Source organism: Glycine max, chromosome 6, assembly GCF_000004515.6.
Source record: "Glycine max cultivar Williams 82 chromosome 6, Glycine_max_v4.0, whole genome shotgun sequence".
Classification (NCBI taxonomy): Eukaryota; Viridiplantae; Streptophyta; class Magnoliopsida; order Fabales; family Fabaceae; genus Glycine; species Glycine max.
In genome coordinates this window covers 18,554,986-18,582,559 of record NC_038242.2, presented here as the reverse complement: position 1 = coordinate 18,582,559, position 27,574 = coordinate 18,554,986, and the positions used below count along the sequence as shown (strand labels likewise).

Genomic DNA, 27,574 nt, shown 5'->3' with positions numbered 1-27,574 from the left:
AGAAATCTGGAAGAAAGGTGCCTGGAAATGTTCCTGATGCACCATTGGACAACATCTCTTTCCACTCCATTGGCAATGTTGAAAAGTGGAAATATGTGTATCAACGCAGACTTGCGGTTGAAAGAGAACTGGGAAGAGACGCATTGGATTGCAAGGAGACCATGGAACTCATCAAGGCTGCTGGACTACTGAAGACAGTCACCAAGTTGGGAGACTGTTATGAAGGCCTAGTCAGGGAATTCATTGTCAACATTCCCTCTGACATATCAAACAGAAAAAGTGATGATTATCAAAGAGTGTTTGTCAGAGGAAAGTGTGTTAGATTCTCCCCTGCTGTGATCAACAAATATCTGGGCAGACCTACTGATGGAGTGATAGATATTGATGTTTCTGAGCATCAAATTGCCAAGGAAATCACTGCCAAACGAGTCCAGCATTGGCCAAAGAAAGGGAAGCTTTCAGCAGGGAAGCTAAGTGTGAAGTATGCAATTCTGCACAGGATTGGAGCTGCAAACTGGGTTCCCACCAATCATACTTCCACTGTTGCCACAGGTTTGGGTAAATTTCTGTATGCTGTTGGAACCAAGTCCAAATTTAATTTTGGAAACTATATTTTTGATCAAACTATTAAGCATTCAGAATCATTTGCTGTCAAATTACCCATTGCCTTCCCTACTGTATTGTGTGGCATTATGTTGAGTCACCATCCAAATATTTTAAACAACATTGACTCTGTAATGAAGAGAGAATCTCCTCTATCCCTGCATTACAAACTGTTTGAGGGGACACATGTCCCAGACATTGTCTCGACATCAGGGAAAGCTGCTGCTTCAGGTGCTGTGTCCAAGGATGCCTTGATTGCTGAACTCAAGGACACATGCAAGGTGCTGGAAGCAACCATCAAAGCCACCACAGAGAAGAAGATGGAGCTAGAACGGCTGATCACAAGGCTCTCAGAAAGTGGCATTGATGATGAAGAAGCAGCTGAAGAAGAGGAAGAGGCAGCTGAGGAAGACAAAGAAGCAGCTGAAGAAGAAGAAGAAGCTGCTGAGGAAGAGGAAGATGCAGCAGAAGAGACAGAATCAGATGATGATTCTGAAGCCACCCCATGATCATCAGACCCTTATGTTTGCTTTTCACTTTTATTAGCTAAAGGGGCATGTCCCTTAGAACAATTGATTGTTATTGGTCTGTAATATTTGCACATTAATTTCATGCATCCTACTTTTGCCAAATTTATGTCTAAAAAGGGGGAGTAATAGTATTATGCTTGCTATTATGCATGATTTTGAGCAGTAGGATACTATGTATGATGTATGGCAGTAGGATACGATGTATGCATGACTCATGATTTTGAGGGGGAGTTGTATGAATATGATCTTGAGGGGGAGACTGCTGCTGAGGATGACTGATGTAAGCTACTAGAAGATGCTGCAGTAAGAGCGTGAAGACAGGGGGAGCAGATAGCGGATGTCACATGAGATGTCTCGACATCCTGGAAAAGACTAGTAGCTGATAGAAGATGCTGCAGTAAGCATGGAGACAGGGGGAGCAGAAGCAGAAAGCTGATGTCACGCGAGATGTCTTGACATCCTGGAGAAGACTTGTAGATTTGCAACTTGAAGAATTTCCGCTGTGCTTGATTACTCTGATAATGGAAGTTGCTGATCCCACTTGCATAACTGCTCGTACCTGCTCAGGAAGTGTCTAAGTATGTTTTAGACAAAATTTGCCAAAGGGGGAGATTGTTAGTGTTTAGCTCTACTGAGCTTTAAAAGATTGGCTAAGATTTTGTTAAAACATAAACACTTAGACAATGAAGGAAAGCTGGAGTTGCTGCACATGATGTCCAACGTTATGTCAAGGAATAAGATCGGGCTGCACAATGCACAAGGCAAGATAAAATGTCAAATGAAGAATTGAAGTTGCAGGATCCACGATGTCGGATACAATGTCCTGACATCCTGCCCGAGAATACTGGAGTTGCTGTACAATGCAAGATAAAAGTCAAGTGCAGAATTGAAGTTGCAGGATCCACGATGTCGGATACAATGTCCTGACATCCTGCCCGAGAATACTGGAGTTGCTGTACAATGCAAGATAAAAGTCAAGTGCAGAAGTGAAGCTGCAGGATCCACGATGTCGGACACGATGTCCTGACATCCGGCCCGATAATACTGGACACATAAATCTGTTATATCTTTAACAGATTATTGTGCAGTTAGCAAGAGATAAGAAGATCTATCTTTAGGAACGAACTAAAAGATCATTATAGTTCGAATTTCAAAGTAGAAGAGTTCGTTCAGGGATTAAAGATTAAAGATTAAAGATTCAAACTAAAAGATCAAAAGTTATCTTTTAGTTCTTTAACTGCAGATTTTTTCAGAAGAAGATAGATCTCCTCCAGCACAAGCCGTTGCAGCCCAGAAACGCAAATTGCTATATAATCATGGAGGCTGCACGAGTTCTGTACCAAGTCCGGGATTGAAGAGTTATTTTGTGAGCTTTGGGACTTGAGTCTTTTGTGAGCCACCTTGATGGTACCCTAACATCAAGTGTTGGACCTATGTGTGTAGAGTTGATCTCTAGTGTGTAGAGTTGATCTCTAGTGTGTAGAGTTGATCTCTTTTGTTCAGAGTTGATCTCTGGTGTGTCTTTGACTTAATTGTAAACACGGGAGTGTGAGTGAGAGGGAGTGAGCGGAGGTTCTCATATCTAAGAGTGGTTCTTAGGTAGAGATCGCACGGGTAGTGGTTAGGTGAGAAGGTTGTAAACAGGGGCTGTTAGACCTTGAACTAACACTATTGAGAGTGGATTTCCTCCCTGGCTTGGTAGCCCCCAGATGTAGGTGAGGTTGCACCGAACTGGGTTAACAATCCTCTTGTGTTATTTACTTGTTTAATCTGTTCATACGGATGCATCTAATCTGCATGTTCTGAAGCGTGATGTCGTGACATCCGGTACGACATCTGTCCCCTGGTATCAGAATTTCACTATCTATCAAAAGCACCAAATTACATGCATTGCATAACTTCATTGCATCAGGATGACACCAGAAGATATCATGTACAACATCTTCATCCTTTAATCTATGCCAATGAATATACTGATCTCGTTCAAGAAGCTTCATTAGATGTTGCATTTCAGTATCACTACCTCTTATGGAAAAACGGTATGCACTTCTTTCATTGTATATTTGTTTGATTGTTGTACAACTATTGACATTGTATTTCTTCAACGTTAGCAGAATGTTTCTCGGTTTTACCATTGACTTTGCCATATAAACAATAATTGTCTTCTCATCCTTAGTCAATCGACCAGCGTATGAATATCAAACTAATGACTTGGCGAATTCATGATTGTGACTTCCACACATTAACTTCACCATCCAACATTGCCCTCCAACCACTGGTTTCCCACAAAGCTTAAAGGGACACCCACGTTTCCTACTGCTAGTATCTCTTCTAACAAAATCTTTCTTCCTAGGCCTATACTGACCACTCCTTTCACAACCAATTAACACAAATGAAGTCCTTCCTCTCATACTAGTGTTTATGTCCGACCTTATAATCATCGCCACAAATCCAATTTCATAAGAGACTGATCGAGCCCACTGTAAAACATCATCTCGGGTAGCAAACATCTACAATGCAAGCCACACAATTTTAGTCTTCAAAGGGACATTTATTTTATTAATTTAATAACAATAAATCATATTATTACCTGAAAAGTATTGAACGCATCAGAACAATCAACATGCTCTTCTTCATTCACACCAGCTTCATCTTCATTTTCATCATTCGTATCATCTTCTTTAGACATTATACTGTCATACATCCATAACAACACATGCAAAATTTTCAACATCACAAACAAATGACCTCTAACCGCACCATACATATACTGTCACACAAAACCTTATGTATTTTTTTACTACATACCATTTTATAAACATTAAAATTGATAACCCTATATATTAAAAACCAATAACATCAACTTTTTATACTTACAATTGATAACCATATAATACATAAAAAATTATAACTGCGGCATATGTAGTCAAATAAATTATTTTATTCAACTTAATTCTAATTCATCAAATTATTACAACACAAAACAATCAATTTTAGACCAAAAAACTCAAATAAATTATCCATAAATTACAACTATAAATTGTCTTACAAGTCATACCATTTTAAAAATATAAAAAAAAGTAATTACAAATTAATTATCAATCTACACTTCTTTAAAAACATTTAAAACAACAATACAAATTATATTTCAAAAAATATAAACAAATAATTTTTATTTAAAACAATAAATACTAACATTTATAATTTAAAAAATTTAAAATTTTAATATTTCTTTTTATTTAAAAAATTTAAAAATTCGTATAAACCATACGGATAAAGTAATCCGTATGTTTTAATTTAACTTACGGATTACTTAATTCGTAAGTTATATTAAAACTTATGGATTACTTTATCCGTATGTTATGCAAACACAAAAATCTTACGGCATACCTTCGACCGACGTCCGTTAACAACTGAATCAACCACCGCAATAATCACCACCGATGAACCTTCGTAACACTTTCACCTCGACCGAAGTGACACCTATCTCAACAATGAAAAACCAACACGAAAGCGAGAAAGTAAACAACAAAGCATAGCGTAAATGAAAAAAGCTTCAAAACCAACTTAAAAAAGAAAAAGAAAGCACATGGGCATTTATGAAATTAATTAAAATGGATGGGTGCACAAGCAATAATGTTGGTGCACCTAGCAACACCCGCTAGAGAATTGTAGTTAGTACTCACAAGTGGGCTTTAAGATAAGATGTTATGGTTAGGTAAGTATTTAAAAAAGGGGTGTTACTTGGTGCACCCAGCATTTTTGCTGGGGCACCCAACAATGCTGGGGCCCCCAACAACGATGGCAAAGAGTCCAAAATGCCCTTAACCCTAATACTATAAATACTCCTACTTGTCCGTACAACTTTCCTTCTCCTCTGCCAATGGCCGCTTCTTCGTCTTCCTTTTCCTCTGATCCGCTTGTTCCTCTTTCGGTGTTCCTATCATCATTGTCCTTCTTCCTTTGTTGAATAATTTTTTTTTTCAATTTATCTTCTGCTATTTTTTAAAAAAATTTTGATTTGTCAATTATTATTAAGATTGCTAAAATTAAGATTAGATTGGTGAAACAATTAATTTTTAATATTGTTATATTATATTTGTCTAACTTTTAAAAAAAATTGAAACAAATATTTAAAAGACATTGAATTTGTTACTTATGAAAGATATTGAAATCATAATTAAAAAAATAAATTTTTTAGTTACAATAAATATTTAAACGAAAATTTTTAATAACTAAAATTTGTTATAAAAATATTGAAACATAATTTTTAATTGTACAATAAATCTGTTAGTTATAAAAATTATGAAACCAAAATTTAAAATTTAAAATATGATAAGATTTTTAGTTTAAGATAAGGATTGAAATCAAATTTAAAAATATATTTGATTTAGAAGTTATAAAAAATATTGAAACCAAAATTTAAAATATAATAATATTGTTAGTTTAAGATAATGATTGAAATCAAATTTAAAAATATATTTGATCTATTAGTTATAAAAAATATTGAAATCAAAATTTAAAATTTAAAATATGATAAGAATGTTAGTTTAAGATAATGATTGAAATCAAATTTAAAAATATATTAAATTTGTTATTTATAAGAAATATGGAAACCAAAACTTAAGATATGATAAGATTGTTAATTTAAGGTAATGATTAAAATTAAATTTAAAAACATATTTGATTTTGTAGTTATAAAAAATATTGAAACGAAAATTTAAAATTTAAAATATGATAAGATTAGTAGTTTAAGATAATGATTGAAATCAAATTTAAAAATATATTAAATTTGGTAGTTATAAAAGATATTGAAACAAAAATTTAAGGTAGGATAAGATTGCTAGTTTAAGGTAACGATTGAAATTAAATTTAAAAATATATTTGATTTTGTAGTTATAAAAATATTGAAACTAAAATTTAAAATTTAAAATATGATAAGATTGTTAGTTTAAGATAATAATTAAAATCAAATTTAAAAATATATTAAACTTGATAGTTATAAAAAATATTGAAACCAAAATTTAAGATTTAAGATTTATTTATTAATCCATATGTTTTAATTTTTTTAAAATTATTGTTTTAGAAATTTTTTATTCATTTATTTTATTTACAAAATTTGATAATTAAAAAAATTTGATATTTAATTGAATGATGTATTTAGATGTTTATTATAATAATTAAAAATTAAATAAATATGATATTTAATTGAATGATGCATTTAGATGTTTTTTTATAGCAATTGATAATTAAATAAATTTGATATTTTTTTACATATGTAAATACTTATTAAACCTATCATTTTTATTTATAATTTATATATGTAAACAAATTATTTATTATATAAAAAATAATCATTAAAAAATTTATTATGTAAATTTACATATACATTAAATATAAATTAGAAATCTATGTGTTATATATAGCGACACTATTTATTTATAAGATAATATGTTTATTAGCTCAATTGATTTGAGTGTTTTATTAATAATGCAGGTGATACAAGTTCAATCCTTACTTGGACTATTAATTTTAAATTAAATTGTAAAATATATTTTTGGAAAAAAAAATTAAAAAATTCTATGGGCCATGTAAGGATTGGCTAGCCATAGGCCAAATACGGATTAGCACGGATCAGCGATCCGTATAACCATACGGATTGGCATACAGATGTGCATTCCATTTTTTTCCTCCTTCTTTGATGACAAAAATCAACCAAAAATTATCATATACTCCTAACAAATTCAGTACATCACCGGAGATCAAATACACTTCCAAACTATCCTTAATGGAAGCAACTTATACTAAATTATGAAAAATTTGTGAAAAAAAATAACGCTGCAAAAATGAAAAAATACAGCTGCTATTTATAACCCTAAATACCATAGGAGTATTTTTGAAATTTTAGAAAGTTAGCTGTGAGTGCTCCAAGCAACTCCCTTAAAAAAGGCATCTGCTTGAACTGCCTTTAAAAAATAAAAAGCAGAAAGTTCAATACTCGTCTTTAAGTATGGAATAGACTAATTGACTACGCTTTCTAGTTTAATGTTATTTTAGTATCAAAGTATTATTCAAAAAAGCCATATATATATATATATATATATATATATATATATATATATATATATTATTTAAAATATTTTATATTAAATTAGTGGATATGATATGCTTGAGCTAATTATAATACTTAATAACTTACTTTTTTGTAGCAGCGTTATTTGATATGAAAATTTGTAGGCAATGTACGTCTGTTAAAAAAAACTTTTTAATTTTTCTTTTCATATTCTTAATATTTTACCAAAACTTATTATTACCATATGGATTTTTTAAAAGTGGGCAATTATGTGCTCGGAAAAATTGTTAGGTATTATTTGTTAATAATTCGATATAATGCTAAACAAAATTATGTGTCATATGAAGATGGGTTGAGATCATAAATTAAATAGTGATTCATGATTATTTTATAATTTCTACACTAAAGTATAAGAAGTATGTACCAGAAGTAGCCCTTTGATCTCCGTATCGGTGAGATGATTTCCATGATCATCCCTCTCATCTTTAAGCGACAATAAGATGCTCAACAAATTCTTATGCTTCTCATTCTTGGAAGAACTATTGTGCTCCTCAATAATGCTGGTTAAAAATGCATCAAATTTTTTAGAGTATGTTTGGATAGAGAATTTTAACTGAGGAAAGTAATTTATCAGAAAATTTGAATTTATGTAATCTAGAATTCATTGTTTAGATGTTTTTTTGTGAAAAATTTAAAATTTTGGAATTTTAAAACAGAATTTTAAACAAATAAAAATCTGGAATTTCAATTTCTTTCTAAAATGTGAGAAATTAAAATTCTCTTCTTACCGTCTTCTTCAAGAAACACCGTCCGATATCGTAAAACATTGTTCGGGCCTAAGAACGTAGAGGAACATGTATAACTAGCACACCAATCATATCTTTTCTTTTTTTCATTCATTTTTTTCACCCTCATAATTTTAACTGTTTTTATCTAAACACAAAATTTTGAAAATAAAAGAATTTCAATTGAAGTATTTAAAATTTTTAAAATTTTAAATTTCTCAAAATTTTAAATTTCTCCATCCAAACACATTCTTATAGAATTTCTTCATCTTAGCTTGCACCCCTTGAAGGTCTAGCCACTCTCCAAGGAAGGAATAAAGTCACCAATGTTGAAAACACCAGCCAACACCATCACCTCCACCACCATAGCCTTAAACTCATCAGCCCTAGGATCACACCCTCCACTGCCATCGTTGAACACTCGGAGTCCAATCATCATCCTAGCCAATGCGTTGGTGGTGCATACATTTGATAATTGTCCCAAATTCACCCCTCTTGAGTGTGAACTTGCTAAGTTATGTGTCAATCTTGCTATCTCTTCCTTCAAGTGTATTTGAAATAGGTTTAATTAATTAATGAATTATATTTGAGAATGAAATAGATATGTGGCACATTTTTTAAGTAGTAACATGAATGCGGCCTTTACTCCAACTAAGTGTTCCCACGCTCATGCATACGCTTCGCAAATAATACTAGTACTAGGGTTAAAAGTCTACACGTCGAATGTCAAATGATATATAACACGTGTACGTAATATATGAATGACACTATACTTCAAATACAATGGTTTTGTAGTCTTGCAGAACTATATGCATTTTAAGAGGAAAAAAAGTTGTATTATGTGCACATGCACCTATGTTGTGTATCATACTCTTTGGATAAATACTAGTTTAATTTTAGTTGATGAAAGTATAAGATGATGATAAATTAGTGTTTAAAAAATAAAAAATTTAAATTTAATCTTTAAATGTATAAAAAAATATGATAAATTGGTTCTGTGGATAATTTAAAGACAAATTAATTCTTAAATTTTTATAATTTAATGACAAATTAATTCCTAAATTTTTATAATTTAATGTTAAATTAATTTATAAAATATATAATTTATAATTATATTGATCTTTCAGCATTACAAACTTTAATGACAGGAACAATCTGTCGTATTTTTTGCAAGTTTAATTTCTATTTTTCAGTTATTAACTTTTTACCGTCTCACAATTTCAGGAATCAAAATGAGTATTTATTTTTATTCTTTTCATATGAAAAATGTTTTATAAACATTCATTATGCTATGAAACATGTAGAGAGAAAAAAAGACAAAAATTTAAGTTTAATAAAATTTATGATGTGATGGGAAGAAAAAAAATTAAAGATGTTAATGAAGTGTTTAAAATAAGTAAATATTTGTGTATCATGTACAAAAATTATTAAAAGAAATCAAGTAATTATTTTAGTCATTATAAGTTTTATTTCCTATTAAATAACTAGCAGTTAGTGGACTATAAATACTAGTTTAATTTTAGTTGATGAAAGTATAAGATGATGATAAATCAGTGTTTATAAAATAAAAAATTTAAATTTAATCTTCAAATGTATAAAAAAATTATGATAAATTGGTTCTGTGGATAATTTAATGACAAATTAATTCCTAAATTTTTATAATTTAATGACAAATTAATTCCTAAATTTTTATAATTTAATGTTAAATTAATTTTTAAAATATATAATTTATAATTATATTGATCTTTCAGCATTACAAACTTTAATGACAGGAACAATCTGTCGTATTTTTTGCAAGTTTAATTTCTATTTTTCAGTTATTAACTTTTTACCGTCTCACAATTTCAGGAATCAAAATGAGTATTTATTTTTATTCTTTTCATATGAAAAATGTTTTATAAACATTCATTATGCTATGAAACATGTAGAGAGAAAAAAAGACAAAAATTTAAGTTTAATAAAATTTATGATGTGATGGGAAGAAAAAAAATTAAAGATGTTAATGAGTGTTTAAAATAAGTAAATATTTGTGTATCATGTACAAAAATTATTAAAAGAAATCAAGTAATTATTTTAGTCATTATAAGTTTTATTTCCTATTAAATAACTAGCAGTTAGTGGACTATAAATACTAGTTTAATTTTAGTTGATGAAAGTATAAGATGATGATAAATCAGTGTTTATAAAATAAAAAATTTAAATTTAATCTTCAAATGTATAAAAAAATTATGATAAATTGGTTCTGTGAATAATTTAATGGCAAATTAATTTCTAAATTTTTATAATTTAATATCAAATTAGTTTTTAAAATATATAATTTGTAGTTATATTGATATTTCAACATTACAAACTTTAATGGCAGGAACAATCTAGGACAAGAATTTATTACACCAAAACATCCTATTCAATCAAGTGAGTCTTAATTTTTCCTAATCCTTCTGCATGCAAGCATTCATAATAATTCTTCGGAAAAGAAAGTACAATCAGTAATTAAGTAACTCTTGCGTAGATCAAAACCGAACTGAGGTTAAATAGCATTTCATGACATCTTGCAAAAAACTGGCACGTAAATGGTTTAGCAGAAACACCGCATACACGTAAAAACTAAAGAGAATAACGATTAAGTTACATGCCATTCCTTGGCTTGAAGAAAAAAATACAAATAGAATATGTAGTAAAAATTATGTTTGTTTGTTTGTATATATTTGTAGCATTCATATCAGTACGTGGACATAGTAAATTCACCGGACGCAAGTGTCTAGATTCGTCCATGGCCTTGCCGGAGAAAGCGCCACCATGGGCCTTAGGGGGCAAACACTAGGTCTTGGTAGTTATAAGCTATATATTTCGCGCCGGCTGCTGAAATTAGAGTCATGAATCTTCAAGAATTGTTCGCCCACCGAGGCCAACGCCGCCACCACGACGTCGACGAAGCCGAGGCGGAGGTGCATCAGCGGGCCGTGGATGCGGGCCAAGGCCGCCAGGGAGTGGTGCGGTACCGGGCCCATGTGTGGTAAGTTTCCCACTATGGGCCATGGTTTAGGGCCCGGCGGGAGTGGTAGGGAAGTGCGTGTTATGAACTTTATTATACGATATATGATGATCGCTGCTGCAAATGTAGCCAAGGCAAACTATCAATGGAGACATGGTTAATTTTGTGGCTATGGTTTCAGACTAGGTTTTGAAATGAAGTTATGTGTAGTATCTTAGTTGATGATACGGTTGATGTTGCTCCTCATACCTTGGCGCTATATATAGAGAAATTTTTTGACTGGCCATCTTTTAATTTATTGATTTACCAACTAATTGAGGGGTCAAGTTTATTAAGTGGTTTAGAATTGACCAATTTATTGGGTCTCTTAACCAAGTCCAGGAATGGAATGCTTTTGAAACGAAAGGCATTGGTACTTACCTGGTCCTGCTACTCAATGCCAATATTCAACCACAACATCAAAGCAAAGTAAAATTTTCCTTGCCTTTACAGACAAACATATAACTTTGTTAAGACATATGTATATATACCTGAAATTGTTTACCTTGGTCAGTGGATCTAATTCAATTTATATTACTCTAAAATTGCAGGGGACAAACATATCTGAAGCTGTTAGGAGAAAGTTGAGTTTAAGGCCATATGTTGAGGATCCGTTATAAGGTCAGTCATGAAGTAATATATACGTAGGCCAAATTTGCATAAACTTTCTCAACAAGTACTTATAGAGACCAAAATATAAAAGTAAAATGAATCAAAATTCTCCCATAAGTTAAAATCAACTTTTGCACAATTACTTTTTAAAATTACATTTAACTTCAAAACCTCTTAATATTTCATCGTTTCTCAAGATCCAAAATTTGTTGAAGTTTTGAAAGTTATATTCAATCATGTACAGGTTGTCATTCCGCTGAAGAAGATCAAGTGTGTGAACCAAAGTGAAAATAATGTTTAGAAGCCAACACAGTGGACAATTCTGATTTCTGGTTAATGGGTGTATTAAAAATATCAGAAAACTTTCAAATATCTCGAGCAGGCAGTTGGGTTGCCTAATCCATCACTTGATCTCAAAGATTCTTGTTGTCAAGCTTCGATGAGTAGCGAAACCTACCGTGTGGGCTCTAAGCTTTAGGTTGCCATTGACGATCTTGACACGACATATGACCTATGATAGCAATTCAAACATGGTTCATATCAGCTGAGTTGCAGACTTAGCTGCTAGCATTTCACGTTGTGAATGCAAGAGGAAAAATACATAGAAAAAGAGGGAACAAAATTGTTAACCCTCCATATGTACAGGTTTTAGCCTCAATTTTACCCATTGATTGATTTATTATTGAAAAGTAATCACTTATCAGAACCAGAGTTTGTAATTCAGCTTGTATCATACCATCTAATATCTTAGTCAAATTTGTGTATAATAAGTATTTAAATGTGAGTCTTTTTTATTTAATTAGTTTAAATAATTGGAATACAATTGGCAAATGGGCACTTCAACTATAATTAGTGAATTGATTTAGTTGACTGTTATGAAGTATTTTACTTAAGTTAGTAATAGTAGAGTGATGTTTGATGAATTAAACTTAAGATTGGTTGAAGTTATTGATCTCACTGGATCCATAGTTTGGTCTGTGGGATTGCATCTGAAACGGATCATATGGTTTTGTTTAGTGACTGAATTGTGGCAATGTAACACCTGGACTTTTTCACAACTATTGTATAAATCCAGTATATCTCACGTGAATCTGAAATTAGTAGCATGCTTAACATATAAGTATCGATTTATCTAATCAGTTTCCATATTTATGAAAACTGCACTGTTGAAAATTGTGCAAGCTTAACATACAAGTAATGTAATCCACAGTACGAAAAATGTGCAGGTTCTTATTTGTGCTCCATAATTGTTTCATGATTCCGATCAAAGCAAGAGCATCCAGTCTCAATTTTGTCTTCTCAATTCACTCATTCATCAAAATCAGCAGTTTTATGCATCAACAAGCATGGAATGTTGAACCACCCATGATTAAGCCCCATATCGTTGTGTTGAGATAACTATCACCTGAAGTTGTCTTATAAAAAACACATCTGAATACTTTTATAATCATACCTTTCTCGGCCTTTTGGCTAAGATCAAGTGTAGTATCTGTTCTTATCAGTTTAATATCTGATATGTGGGTCATTGGCCCACATGATATTAAATTTATTTTTTGAAGGGTGGGGCCTGACATAGTAGCTTGCTACTGGGGGTTCTTAAGCGTAGCCTGTGTCTTGCACTACTGCATGGGCCTGGCGCACCCTACGATTCAGTGTATATTTATGTGTGATAATGTCATGGGTTTTTATTGTTCTTGTTGTTTCCTCTTTAGGAACTTACATGTAAACGGTAAGGTCATCATGGATGTAGAAAGTTATCACTGTAAATCTTACAATTTTAAATGGACTCTTTTGTCTATCTACTAAAATTAATATGTTAAGGCAAGAAATGGTACTTCAACACATCTTAAAGTTTACGAGATAGGAAGAAAAGTCTCTATACCATACAACAACAACGCCTTATCCCACTAGGTGGGGTCGGCTACATGGATCAACTTCCGTCATAATGTTCTATCAAGTACCATACTTCTATCCAAATCATTAAGTTCGAGATCCTTTTTGATAACCTCTCTTATAGTCTTTTTGGGTCTTTCTCTGCCTCGAATAGTTTGTCTTCTCTCCATCTGGTCTACTCTCCTCACTACAGAGTCTACCGGTCTTCTCTCTACATGCCCAAACCACCTAAGTCTATTTTCCACCATCTTCTCTACAATAGGCGCTATTCCAACCCTCTCTCTAATAGCTTCGTTTCTAATTTTATCCTGTCGAGTCTTACCACACATCCACCGCAACATCCTCATCTCCGCTACACCTACTTTATTTTCATGTTGGCTCTTGACCGCCCAACATTCTGTTCCGTACAAAATCGCCGGTCTTACCGCAGTCCGATAAAACTTTCCCTTTAGCTTGATCGGTACCTTTGCATCACATAACACCCCCGATGCTTTTCTCCATTTCATTCATCCTGCTTGAATGCGATGATTCACATCCCCTTCAATTTCCCCATCATCCTGTATTACAGACCCAAGATATTTAAACCGTGTGACTTGAGGGATAATATGGTCTCCTATTTTCACCTCTGAGTTAGAAACCCTCCTTCTTTTGTTGAACTTACATTCCATATACTCCGATTTGCTTCTGCTTAGGCGAAAGCCATGTGTTTCTAGAGCTCGTCTCCAAGTTTCCAACCTCTCATTCAACTCCTCCCTCGACTCTCTAAGGAGGACTATGTCATCTGCAAAAAGCATGCATCTCGGCGCTATCTCTTGAAATTGATTTGAAACTATGTCAAAGGTCCAATATTGAAAGAATTTTAGGGGTTTTTCTTGACTTTATTATTATTAGTGCACACACACTGTAACATGTACCAGATTCTCGTTCTTTAAATTTGTAAATAATATTTTTTTTCTTTCTAAACATGCAGAGTCGTCAAATAATGCTTATGTTTTGCTACTTCTATAGGTTCAAAAACATGGAATTCATCCTCAACATCTCTCTCGGTAACTTATGAATCAAGGTTATCAACATACACGTGAGTCATCATTTCAACCTTTCAAAATCACAAGAAATTAATACCCTACATGTCACAAAGAACACAAGTCAAATAACTTACTTTATTAAATTCATATAAAATGGAGATTCTTATGAAAAACAATAATTTCTCTATCAGTAAAGATCTTGAAGGACCGAAGATAATTGTAAAAAGAACTGAACCAGAACAAAAGGGAAATCAGAAGCTGAATAATGAGGTGAAGAACTAAAAAATAAACCTAGTAGTCCTGTTCACCCTTTGTAGTATGCTACGAACTTGTTGCAGAAGTGAAGCTTTCTTAATATATGAAAGAGGAAGGAGAGGGAAAACAATGGGAAAACAAACGATAGAAGGCGAGCATTATGGATATGTCTGTCTGTCTTGTTTCGTGACCACATCCCATATCGAGTAAATAAGTGGAAATAAATGTTTATGCTATAAATTGAAAGAGCTGCAATTAGTTTTAATCATCGAGCCGTGCGATAAGCACAGACTGAACTACTCCTTAAATAAATAATGTGTTCTTGTCACCTAAACCTGTATGTGCCAATTTTTGTAACAGGGTCTTCAAAAGAGGACCCTGCAGATATATAACTTCAAATGTTGCATTTGATTACAATTTCATTCATGCCCATGACCCTAACTCTGACACTTAACCATAATTCCCATTCATAACCACTGCTTCCCAGCAGAGAGCTTCATTATGGAGAGAGGACATAACTAGAGCCTTGCCATAGTTAATGTATGGTTCACATTTTGGACCTTGGACATATCATAGAAGGGCGAATGTGTGTTATTGGAAATTTAGGCTTGTTATATTTGATGCTCATCTATATGATGTTGTTTTTGAACCTTTTGTCAATTTGCTATTGGTTGGTGCAGTTGCTGCCACATGGTGAACTGGTATTTCTAAATCCAAAACTAACAATAGTGAGGAATGCATTAAAAAAAATTTAGATCACTTGAAACATGTTCTAGTTTGGTACTATATTGATACTGTCCCTCTTGTTTTCTGCTTTTTTCTGTAAGTCTTATTTGGTATCATTAATGAAAATTCACCAAACAAATGCATCCAGTGAAAACTGACTACCAGTGACCACAACCCTCAAACTTGAGACTGTTACAGTCTCGATAGCAATTGTAGGAAGTGGTTATATTGGCTATGATTTTGTAAAAATGATTTTTTTTTAAATGTAAAAATTTCACAGATAACTTTAATGTTATCTATGTATTCTCATACAAGTTTAGTCAAGTATAAAAAGTTAATGTTTTTAGCATATTTTTCACATAATTTGTCCAATTTTATTGTTCATTAGCATACGATAAAGTGTTCAGAAGCAAGACAGTCAACAATATTTTAGTGGCTGACTGGTTGGCAATGCTAATTAGTATGGGCCAGACTGTGAAGGGAGATTGGAGATTACCATACATAGAAAAGCCAGACTGTGAAGGGAGATTACTATACATAGAAAAAAAAGTTCAAAGGATAGAGAAATTGCATAAGAGGGAGTAAGAAAATTACTCATTGGCTGAAGTAAATTTATGAAACTGATACAAGCTATTATAAAAGGAGTTCTCAGGCACACTAACTAAACATCTTTGCGCTTGGGACAATAACGCAGCTAGTGAGGTTCTAACCGAGGTGTGTCTATTGCTGGTTGAAAACTATTTTCAAACCCCCTCTGAGGCCTGGGATTGGAAATAGTCCTAAGATAATAGTTCAATTTTTTTTTTTTGTGAGGCGTGGGGATAATCTATGTGGGGAATGGTGATTTGGTTTCTTTTCTAGTTTCCATACCTGTAGAGTTTAGATACCTCTTTGGAATACAAGGGACTGATCAACACAAGTTAATCAACATAATAACTTCCCTAACAATCTAGTAGCTCCACCTGTTCCTCTTCACCCTTTTGATAAAACAGAAACCTTTTTGTGTTAATCATCAAACATGCATACCTCACTTCTTCATAATTCTAGTTGTTGGAACTCCAATCATCTCAGCCTCAAACGTCAGTTAACACACTTGTGTGAGAATACATAGATAACTGTTAATCTTTTTATTGATACCGTAATAATAATTAATAAGTAATAATTTTTTATCAATATCATAGCTTTGTTTAGAAAAAAAGAGATTTAATAATTAATAGCTAAAGAAATCCAAAAGTTTTTCTTTTATTTTTATTCTGTTCCTATTCAATTCTAATTCTGTCATTTCTTCTCACCTGTTTCTTCAGTTTACTTGATTATTATTTTACTTTGATACATTAGCCAATAATTTTAATAAATTATTTTATGAGTAAATAAAAGATTTTATTCTTAAATTTGCTTGAGCCCTCTCAAGTCCTTGAGCCGCCCCGGTTCATGTTGTCAGAAAAAAATTAATTGTTACAAAATTTATTATCTAAATTTGCATGCACAATAAATATACATTAGAAATTTTAGTATTATATTTAGTGAAATTAATTATTTTATAACATAATTGATGTATTAGTTCAGTTGGTTAAAGCATTATATTAATAATGTGAAAGTCAAAAGCTCAATTCTTGCTTGGATCATTAATTTAAATTAATTTGTAAAATATATTTTTGAAAAAAAAATTATAAAAAAACGAATCACTTACGCCTGATCATACAAATGAAAGAGGTTCACATATATTAGAGGAGTCCAGGGTGAAAACGTGGCAAAGAAACAAGTAATAAAAAACTATGAACCAAAATAGACATACAAATGAAAGAGGTTCACATATATTAGAGGAGTCCAGGGTGAAAACGTGGCGAAGAGGAAAAGGGACGTTGTTATTGAACTTTTTTTTTTAAAAAAAAAAAAACAAGTAATAAAAAACTATGAACCAAAATAGAGTAATTTTATAACTATTTATATGTCATGGGTTGGCTTTACCACATAAGATAACAAGAAATGTAACCTTGAATAGAGTTTTGTGTTCACTTAACAAGAGGCATCCATCTTGTTGTTTTCGTCTTGCTTTTTTACATTGGTTGTAAAACATCAAATTTGCTAAAAGATCCTTAAACTTTAATTGAAAAATAAACTTGACTATTTAATGTAACAAAGTAAGCCACGTGACAATATTGGTGAATCGCACAATAGAGTTGGGGTCTCCATGGAGGACAAGACAGAGAACGAATGTCGTGTGATATGTGGAACAAGGCAACGACAACAACATACATGAATCTCACAATAGAGTCGGGGTCGCCGAGTTGTGATGTAATCCATGGCATGGACATGGTGGCCGATCGAAAAAGAAAAAAGAAATGCATGTATATGTGTGAAAATGAGAGTTTTTTTTATCCAAATAATAAAAAAAAATTAATTATTTACCCAAAAAATTATTTACATGACCGATACGTACACTTTTTTCCTTAGTTAAGAAACACCGATTTCTTAATTACATTTTTTTATACATTTAGAAATTGGTTTCCTTGGAACCGATTTCAAAATGTTCATTTTTTTTTTCAAAACCAAGTTAAGAAATCGGTTCCTTGGAAAACGACTTCTTAATTGCTTTTTTTTTGTTTTGTTTTAAAATTGTTTGTATTTTTATTTTTTTTGTTATTAATTGTCTATATTTGTGTTCTGTTTAAATTGAAAACAATATTATTTTTCATATGTTGTTAATTCTTAATTTCTTATGCATATTTTATGTTTTATCATTTTTTAAGAGTTGAAATCCTTTGTATTTTTATTTTATTTGATTATTATAATACATAATTAAACAACAACTTAATTGAAATTAAAAAATATATATTTAACTGACAAGTTGACTTGAACTAAAATATTTAAATTACAAAATAGATATGAAATTACAAATAATAGAACAAAATATTTAAATTTGAAACAATACAACAAAAATTTTAAAATACAAACAATATGGCATAAAATTAATGTTGTTGGCCTGAGCCTACACAATGGGGGGAATGCGACACATGGAACATCATTTTGGTTTACCTGATTCTTGGATATCCATTTTGGTGTGTATACGAGAGGAGACATGACAACCTTTAGAATTTCTTTTCATTTTTGGGTTGGGGCAAATTCTTGGCTTGTGACATGGTGACCAACATGCTTCATTGCACAATTTCCCAAGTAATCATTTGTACATGTTATAGATACTTTTCAGCGTATACACAAGATGTATGTAGTTCCTATACTCATGGTGAGCATGCTTATAAACAACAACATGAGAACAAAACATGTGCATTTTTTGAAATTTGTCACAGTCACACTACCTTTCATCTAGCTTGACCATGAAAATTCTCACTAGTTGAATCTCTCTCTCCAGTTAATTGTCTCCTAGACTAAGAATTGTATGTCGCATTAATCGAACTCAAGAACAATGTGAGAGTTTGCCTTTTTCTGTATGTCTTTCATAGCCTTGTTTAATACTTTTGTATAAACTTCACCAAATGTAATCACTGTTGCGACTTCTCTCCCCCTTTGGTTGAACAATGCATTACACCTAGTATAGGTTGATTTTACCAACACACATTGCCAGATTTTGTGTTTTCTTGAGTACCAAATTAATTAACTCAGTGTCCACATCGCCAGCCACCATCCCATGCGAGAGTCCACTTTTCTTGTGGAATCTTCCTAAGCTAATTAATTGTTAGTTCAGCTTGGCCTTAAAACACACATGACAAATATTTTTATTATAAAACAAACACCCAGTGATACAATAATGAACAACACACATGACAACTACAAATCATTAAATAATACAATTACAATCAAATAATTTGGGGAGGGGGTCTTCAAAACTTGATTCAAGGTTCATTGTATCATCGAGGTATTCACCCAAACCCTCCAAATTCAAAGAGCTTGCAGAAACTGGTGGTGGTTGTGCATATGTTTATGTGGGTGTGTCTACGGTGATAACATAAAACTCAAGGCATGTGAAGTTGAAGAGTTTCCCAAATATAGAAAACATAGTAATTATTTCCTCATCATCTTGCAGCATACATGCCCTGTACTGAAAACAATCACCAACAAATGATACGGGACATAAAAAATGTATATACATGACCACTTTACCATTTAGTAGACTAATCTTGTTTCCAATAGCTTGTTTTGAGGCATCAAGTGATATTTTGTTGTCAAGTTGAACAATCTTTGGTGAACTGCTTACAAATGTTGAACCATGTTTAGTTATTATAATGGTGTCATTGTAATATACAATCACAATGACTGATAATGAAGTCATGGTTTAGGTTTAGGTTTAGGGTAGTAGTAAGGTTTCGGATTGAGGTGATGTATCAGACTCTATAACACCCCAATGTTACTAAAGTTATTACTTCATTTTAGTTCCAATTAAACTCTTAATTAATTTAATTAATAAATTTTGAGTTAATTTTTTTTACGTCACAGTGATTTAATGGCAACGTAAAAATATAGATAACTGAACATGCATAAAACTATTTTACATATCATACATCTATATCCTAAGAGTACTAGGCAACATGACATCTACCTCATGCCTTTCTCCTTCTCTCTCTTTATATGTGTGTGTGTGTGTGAGTGCGTGCCAGGAAGTAAAAAGTGTAACACCCTATTTTTCGTAAAATAAATTAAAAAGGATTTTTATTTAAAAATAAATAGAGTTTTAGAAAAATGATGAGATTTTTATGATTAAATAAATAAGGAAAAATAATTTTATCAATTAAAATTATGGTTTTAAGGAAAATAAAAAAGATATTTTTTTATTCATTTGATAGGAAATAAAATAGAGTTCTTATTTATAAAATAATAAAAATAAAAAAATAGAGAAAATAATAGAATGAGAGTACCCAGTAAAACGACAATCCCGGGTTTACATTAAATAAACATATTAAGTCAGTTTTTACATTAATGATACATCTCTAAACTCTATCTTCCTCTTAAATCCGTTTTCCCTCCTCCCTCTCTCAAAACTCTCTATTTTTCTCGCATACATCCAAACATATCCCAGTAAAACGACAATCCCGGGTTCAAAACACCAGGTTCGGAACTCATTTTCGAACATACCCACCAATGGGATTTGTGAAATACTGTTTGTGGTGAGGGGAATGTACCTCGCACGTAACTCTTTGTTTTTTCCCATACGCTCAAACCTATCCCAGTAAAACTATGGTCCTGGACTTGTTAACCATTGGTTCATCGTGAAATTTGAACACCAGATTAGGAATTCATTTTCACACATCTCCACCGTTGGGATTTGTAAAATAATATATGTGGATGGAGAAATGCTAATCACATGCAAACAGAGCAATGAAGACTTTAATCCCTTCTCCTTCTCTAACGCTAGGAAACCCTTGGAGAGCAACCAAAGGAAAAGCTTGGAAAATATTAGGAAATAGCTAGAGATGTCATTATCACTATCAAACTACACATGTGAGCCCGCTTAGAGGTAAAGGATGAGTTTATCGCAATTGAAGTTAGAATAAGCATGTGTAGGGATCCTTAGGGCATCAAATTGAGGTTTATTTTTGGATGTTTATTATATTGTAATTCTTCATGTATGATTATAATTGCGAGATTGTTATATTGGGATCATGAAATTGTGATTGAAATTGTGTGTAAGTGATAAATTGAATATGTGATGAATTGTGAGATAACATGTGGTTTTGAGATCATAACATTGTTATTGAGATTGAGTATAAGTGCAAAGTTGAACATGTGTTAATTTGTGAGATACACGTAAACATGTGATGGTAGATTGTGACATTATGAGATGTTAAATTGTGGACATAAGATATGGTTGTGAATAAGTGTGTGGTTAATACTTGTGTTGTGAGTTGTGAGTATTGAATTATAGAATAACTCGACTGGTATTTACCTTAAGAAAAGTGTTTATGCGCGAGGTGTTAAAATGAAAGTGTAGGGTTCCAAGTTAAGAACTTGAGGTGTTAAATTGTAGTGCAATGCACGAGGTGTTAAAGAAAAATTGTAGGGTTCCAAGTTAGGAACCTGAGGTGTTAAAGTATAGCGCAATATGTTAAACATATTTGAAAACAAGTGTGAGGTCATGGGTATTGTATAATTCATGAGTAGTGTCTGCATACAAAAGTTGTTTTAGGGGTTGGACCTGAATTAGGAAGGTGAAGCCCTAACGGATTTTTTGGAGTCTAGGCCTTGGGGGTAAATACACTCGGTCTGAGTGCTTCTTTAAGTCTATATTAATCCCATATGGTTGGAGCATTCTCTCAAAACAGAGTGACCCTGACTGGTCACCTTATGATTTTACTTAGTAGAGTGACCTGACATACCCATTGTGTGGTGTGTATTGTTATGTACTCCTAAGCACCATGTTGTTGTTTTTCACTGAATTATTTATTATAAAATTGGTGAGTGCTATTACGTCTTGAATCGAGTGTGTGATTCATGTGTATTGTGATTGGTGATTGAAAAATGACTTTTAAATGATAAAGTGGTGAAGTGACGTGGATTGCATTAAGTTGAGTTATGTGATAAATATTTTTATAATGTATTTTGCCTATGTATTTGTTTGTCCGTATTTTAGTTAGGAATGTGATAACTCACTCCATATGTGTTGTTTGTGTTTGGATCTTATGATGATCTCGAACTTTGTGTTCGTGGGAGCATATGGTTAGGTGGATAACTATGGAGAACCTCATGCTAGAGGACACTGGAACACAATGCTATGATAGGATGTAACATTGGGAGATGGGTTTCTGTATTATTTATATAATATTTTGAACATTTTACCTTATTTTATTTTGCTACTTAACTTGAATTCTTTTGTAAACTTGAACAACCTTGTTTTGAGCTAAAAATGTTTTTGATAAGTTTTATTTGGTAAAGATGAGTGAATGTGAACCTTTTATCCACGTGAATTTGTTTAAGCGATCTAAAAAAATTGATTTAATAAAATTCTAGATTTTTATATCTTTTTGTTGATTATATGTATGTCAGGGTAGAAAGTGTCACAAAAAGTATCTCAAAAAGTAAGTAGAGTGTGTTTGATACAATCATCAGTGTACTCTCTAGCGTATATAATACAACAAAAGGGGAAGGAAATATAAAGACTTACTCCCTAACACTGACTTACTAACAAAAAAAGTACATATAGTCATTGCCCACTAAGGGCAACGAGGACAAACAGATGGCCCTGCATTGCCAACAGGACCACCAAAACCGCCACGTCCATAACCAAAGCCATGACCATGTTCGCGTTCACAGAACAAACCCCTATAATCACGAGCATCACTAATCCTACGAGGAATCACAAAGGAGTTATGTCCAAGAGTACACATAATCTCCTCAAAAGTCATAGTAATATCAAGGGGATGGGTCATCACAATGGTACCATCGGGAACATAGCATATCAAAAGTAACACGTCATAACAAAAAGATGGCACATCAAAAAGCAACATCCATCCTTGCTCAGATAGGTATAGCAAATAAATTCGTCCCGCCAATAAAACCCAATAAGTATTAAAATTCTAAACCTGTCTCTTTTATACCCATACATGTACCCGCCCCGCCTTTTGCAAAGATGGGATAGGAAGGGCTAAACCTGTCCCCAACCTATCCCCCCGTTGCCATCCCTATGCTCAGGGCCCTAGATGGTAAGGCATAGCTCTACAAAGAAAAGGTCACAAGGTCTAGTTCCTTCCATCTACTCCATGAACGTCACAATCATCACAATCACACACACAGACAAATAATGCAAGGATAAGCTAACCAAACAGATAAAGCATATATATATATATATATATATATATATATATATATATATATATATGAAAATCCATGCATTATATCAACTTAATAAACTCTCATATTAAAGAAATAAGAAAACATATTTTTACAAGTCAAACAACAAATACAAGCTTAGTTTGACAATTCAATAATTATTTAACAACTTCCAATTTTTTCCTTCCACAATGACTTAAATCATTATTGTATATGGTGGTTAAATATTTTAACTCTTGCTCTCTCACAGGGACTTATAAATTATTACATTTTTTCATTATAGTTTTTTATAAGGACATAAAACAGAGGTTACCCTCTCACAGGATCAATAGGAAATATAGTATAGTTTCATCCAAAGAACGACATGTCCTCTCACAGGACAAGGTCCTCTCAATAGGACTCTATGGATGTGCCAAATCATTGGTACCTCCATAGAATGACATGTTCTCTCACAGAACAAAGTCCACTCAGCAGGACTCTGCAGAGCATCCAGGAAAATGGTTGTTCAGGAAGGCAACATGTCCTTTTACTAGACAAGGTCTACTCAAGAGGACTCTACGGAGCATTGACCAAACTTCTGGAGGGTGACATGTCCTTTCACTGGACAAGGTCCTTTTAGAAAGACTCTATGGAAACCCTATGTCCCTTCGATATCTTAAAATCTTAAAGTTTCAATTTTCATGTCTTATTTATAAGATAATCACATCATTACTTACTCATCAAATTCATAACCCACCAACAACAACATAACTTTCATACAATTTACACAATTATTAAGTCAATGACCTATTTTTTTCACAAGGACTTATATTTATGTTAAGTTTATTATGATATCTATTATATTCAACAAGAACACATTTCAATTTACTCACATACATATATAAATCAACTTTGGAAATCATTTACATCAAAATAGTATAGAACTATGCAATTTCATTTTAAAATTTACTTTGCAGTAACAGCTAAAAGATATTAACATTTTATACCTCAAATAATTTTTGTTTAGCTCATGCTATATATCTTGATGGAAATATAATTAAGCCTATTTTCATAATAGAAAATTTTACTTATCAAGCAAAAATATACAAAAATTATAAAAATCAAAGAAGTCAAATTGCTTCACAGTATTGACAAACAAAACAACCAATAAGATTAGAGTATAAATCTAATTCTTCAAAATATTTATGCAACTAATTTTATATCACAGTAAAGATAAATGAGTCTAGGTTTTAAATTCTTTGGAATCACTAAAAAAAATAAGATAGACTATTTATAACAATTTTTCTGTTATAAACCTTTTGAGAAGTTGACACAAGCTAAAATCAGTGCACATCAAGCATCTTATAAAAATTATATACATTTGAAAACTTAATGAAAATGAGCATATTTTATATTTAAAGAAAGCTTAGGATGTTTAGCTTTTAAATATAATCAAACTCGTTCCAATCCTTGTTAAGTCTGGTTGCGTCCAAGTCATATTGGATTGTACCAAACAATTAAATCCCTAAGGTTTTGATGTTAACAAAGTATAAACTTCATGTATTAACCCTTCATACTTAAGCTACAGGTTCAACTATCTCTATGAGATACAAGCATAAAAGCTTGAACATAAAGGTTGTGGGCCATACTGCCTTAGCGTCCAATCCTGAGAAGACAAGTGCTTTAGCACTTGGCTTACAGTACAAAGGAAATGGAACAATTACTCGATCCTCAAGTACTGAAAATAATCATCAAAAGGTAACGTCCATAGGTTCAATAAGCAACCCGTGCCATAGCGCACAAAAGGGAAGATTTAAATTGTCTTGTCTTGACATTCTTAATTCCTTTTGACTTGTATTGTTAACATTTCTTTCAATTTGTACACTGAAAGTCAACTCTGAGTACTAGGCGACACTGGCAGATTGTACTTCTTTGAAGATATGCTGCAAAAAAGTGTTTGTTGTCCCCAACTCTCTCTGCATAATAATGACCTCATGTCAAGTGGCAAAGCTATTAGACAATGGCCAATTGGGATCTCTCAACAGATTTAAACTCTGAAGTCTATATAAAGCTTGAAGATGTTCGTATTAAGAAGTTGAATCACAAGACAATAATCTGATACAAAACGAACAAAGTGATGTAACGGTGTTGGTCTTACTGGACGAAAGAAACTTGAGCGAATTGAGTGAATCTTAGTTGTAGTAACTTAGCAAGTTTCATTGTATTCAAGATAATTGTGTAAATCAAGCAACATAACTCAGTCAACATTGTTTTAGCAACAGAACCAACTTGCACAGGGTACAACTCACTCATTTCTCAGTGTTTTAACATGAATCTTAAGTCCTTTCAAAAAGGCTTTGAGTCAACTTTTTCCAATGAAACAAAAATCAACACAAAAAGATAACTATGCATATTTCTTTAACACATGTTCAGTACGAAAATGCTCAAGCAGCATCACTAGTTATCAACAACCTTTTGTATCAACTCAAAACTCACAACTTTTCACCAAAACTCTAAGGAAATGTGACATGCAGGACCAAGCATAAGAAGGAAAATCAAATCTGAATTTATGGCTTCATGTACTTATGTACTTGCAAAGTCATCATTGTCAATTTTAGTGGTAAAATAAGTTTGCAGATAAATTCTAGTTTGGACCCAAAATGAACTACCGACAGGAAATAAAATTCTATTTGTTTCAAAATAATAATGACACATATATTTTCTCTTACATTGCTAAAAATAATAGTTTGTGTACTGGAAGATAATACACAGATACTATTTGGAATTATTTGTCAAGATTATTGAAATACATGAATTTTATGAAATAAAAAACTTCATAAAATTTCCAATATTTACTAAGGGTCATGAAATGAGTACGAGACTATTTTAAAAATATCTCTAGGTGTTAAATGGTCTCTAATAACATCTTCTAGGTCCTTTGACTGTCTATCAATTATCTCATTGTATTCATTTACTTTGTCGGTGATCTTCATATTATATTTCTGTAAATTTTCTTTACAAAAGTTCACATAGAAGCAAGTGTATATATATATATATATATATATATATATATATATATATATATATATAAATTCATGGAGAAATTTAAGTTTAATTTCTCTTTTTAAATTATTCAAACTTATTCACTGATTAATAAATAAGTCTTACTGACTACCTCAGTGCAAGTTATATTTATAATATTTAATGACTTGTCACATCCACTTTCAATAGAATGGTCAAGATCTCACCCACAAAATGAACTGCTCAGATAACACCGATTGAAGCAACACATGATGAACGATCAAGATCCCACCAAAAAAATCAACAGCCTAGATAACACCGACTGGAGCAACGCACATTAAATAACCAAGATCCCACGGGAAAAAAATCAACAACATAGATAACACCGATTGGAGCAACACATGTTGAACGACCAAAATACCACCGACAAAATCAACAACCAAGATCGCACCGAATAAATTGTCTTATTGTTAAAATTTTCTATAAATACAATGAATGTATTACCATCATATACACATACAAACTCACTTTCTCTCATTCTCATATATCCATCTCTAACTTCTTTTTTTTACATTAATAGCAAAGCCTAAACCATGAAAGCTACAACTGTTCCTTTTTTTTTAAACGACATCTTCATAGATTTGGAGAAGTATGTAATACATTTTGTACTTTTCAATGTTAATTATGTTATGATTTACAAATATTCATGTTGTTATTATTTCGATTTCTGCAAATAACAAATAATGTAATTCAGTCATATGCTCAAGTTATGCCTTCTTCCAGATCCCAAAATTGAATCTTTGTTGGTTCAAAATGGGTTTTCAGATGTTGCAAAGTTGTGTATTGCAATGGTGGCATGATTCCATTATATGAAGGGATAGTGTTTGAATGCCCTAGTGATCTTATAGTCATCCAATAAGTGGGGACATGTCGCTTGATGCCTTAAGGAAAACAATTTTTGACGCCAACGGAAGTTGTAGAATTTTACTTGATATTTTTACCGTTAACCAATTTACGCAAATGATGGTTGTTGAATACGATTGCAAGAAGCTCAAACACAACGATGATGTGAGAAAAATGTTTTTCATCTATTTGGAATTTAGTGCCAAAGGTTTGATTGAGTTTAATGTAACTTTTGGGCATTTTCCAAATAAAATATTTGCTCTACTGCACAAACCAAGAAAACCAAGAATTGCTTATGAGATCTTTGCTCTGATGCATAATGAATTTGTGTAATCATTGTGCAAACTAATTGTTCTAAC

General features: G+C 32.2%; 2 non-coding genes and 1 pseudogene across 2 annotated transcripts; 2 read left to right on the top strand and 1 right to left on the bottom strand.

Annotated features, from left to right (window-relative positions):
* LOC100798204 (flavonoid 3'-monooxygenase-like) overlaps positions 1-11,138 on the bottom strand; it is a 31,254-nt pseudogene extending 20,116 nt beyond the window's left edge.
* A 1,945-nt stretch (positions 11,139-13,083) lies between these two features.
* LOC113002072 (U2 spliceosomal RNA) lies at positions 13,084-13,280 on the top strand. The gene has a single exon (XR_003267600.1). It is a non-coding gene; the product is annotated as a U2 spliceosomal RNA (small nuclear RNA).
* A 2,920-nt stretch (positions 13,281-16,200) lies between these two features.
* LOC113001975 (U4 spliceosomal RNA) lies at positions 16,201-16,358 on the top strand. Its single transcript, XR_003267506.1, has one exon. It is a non-coding gene; the product is annotated as a U4 spliceosomal RNA (small nuclear RNA).
* Positions 16,359-27,574: the final 11,216 nt, after the last annotated feature.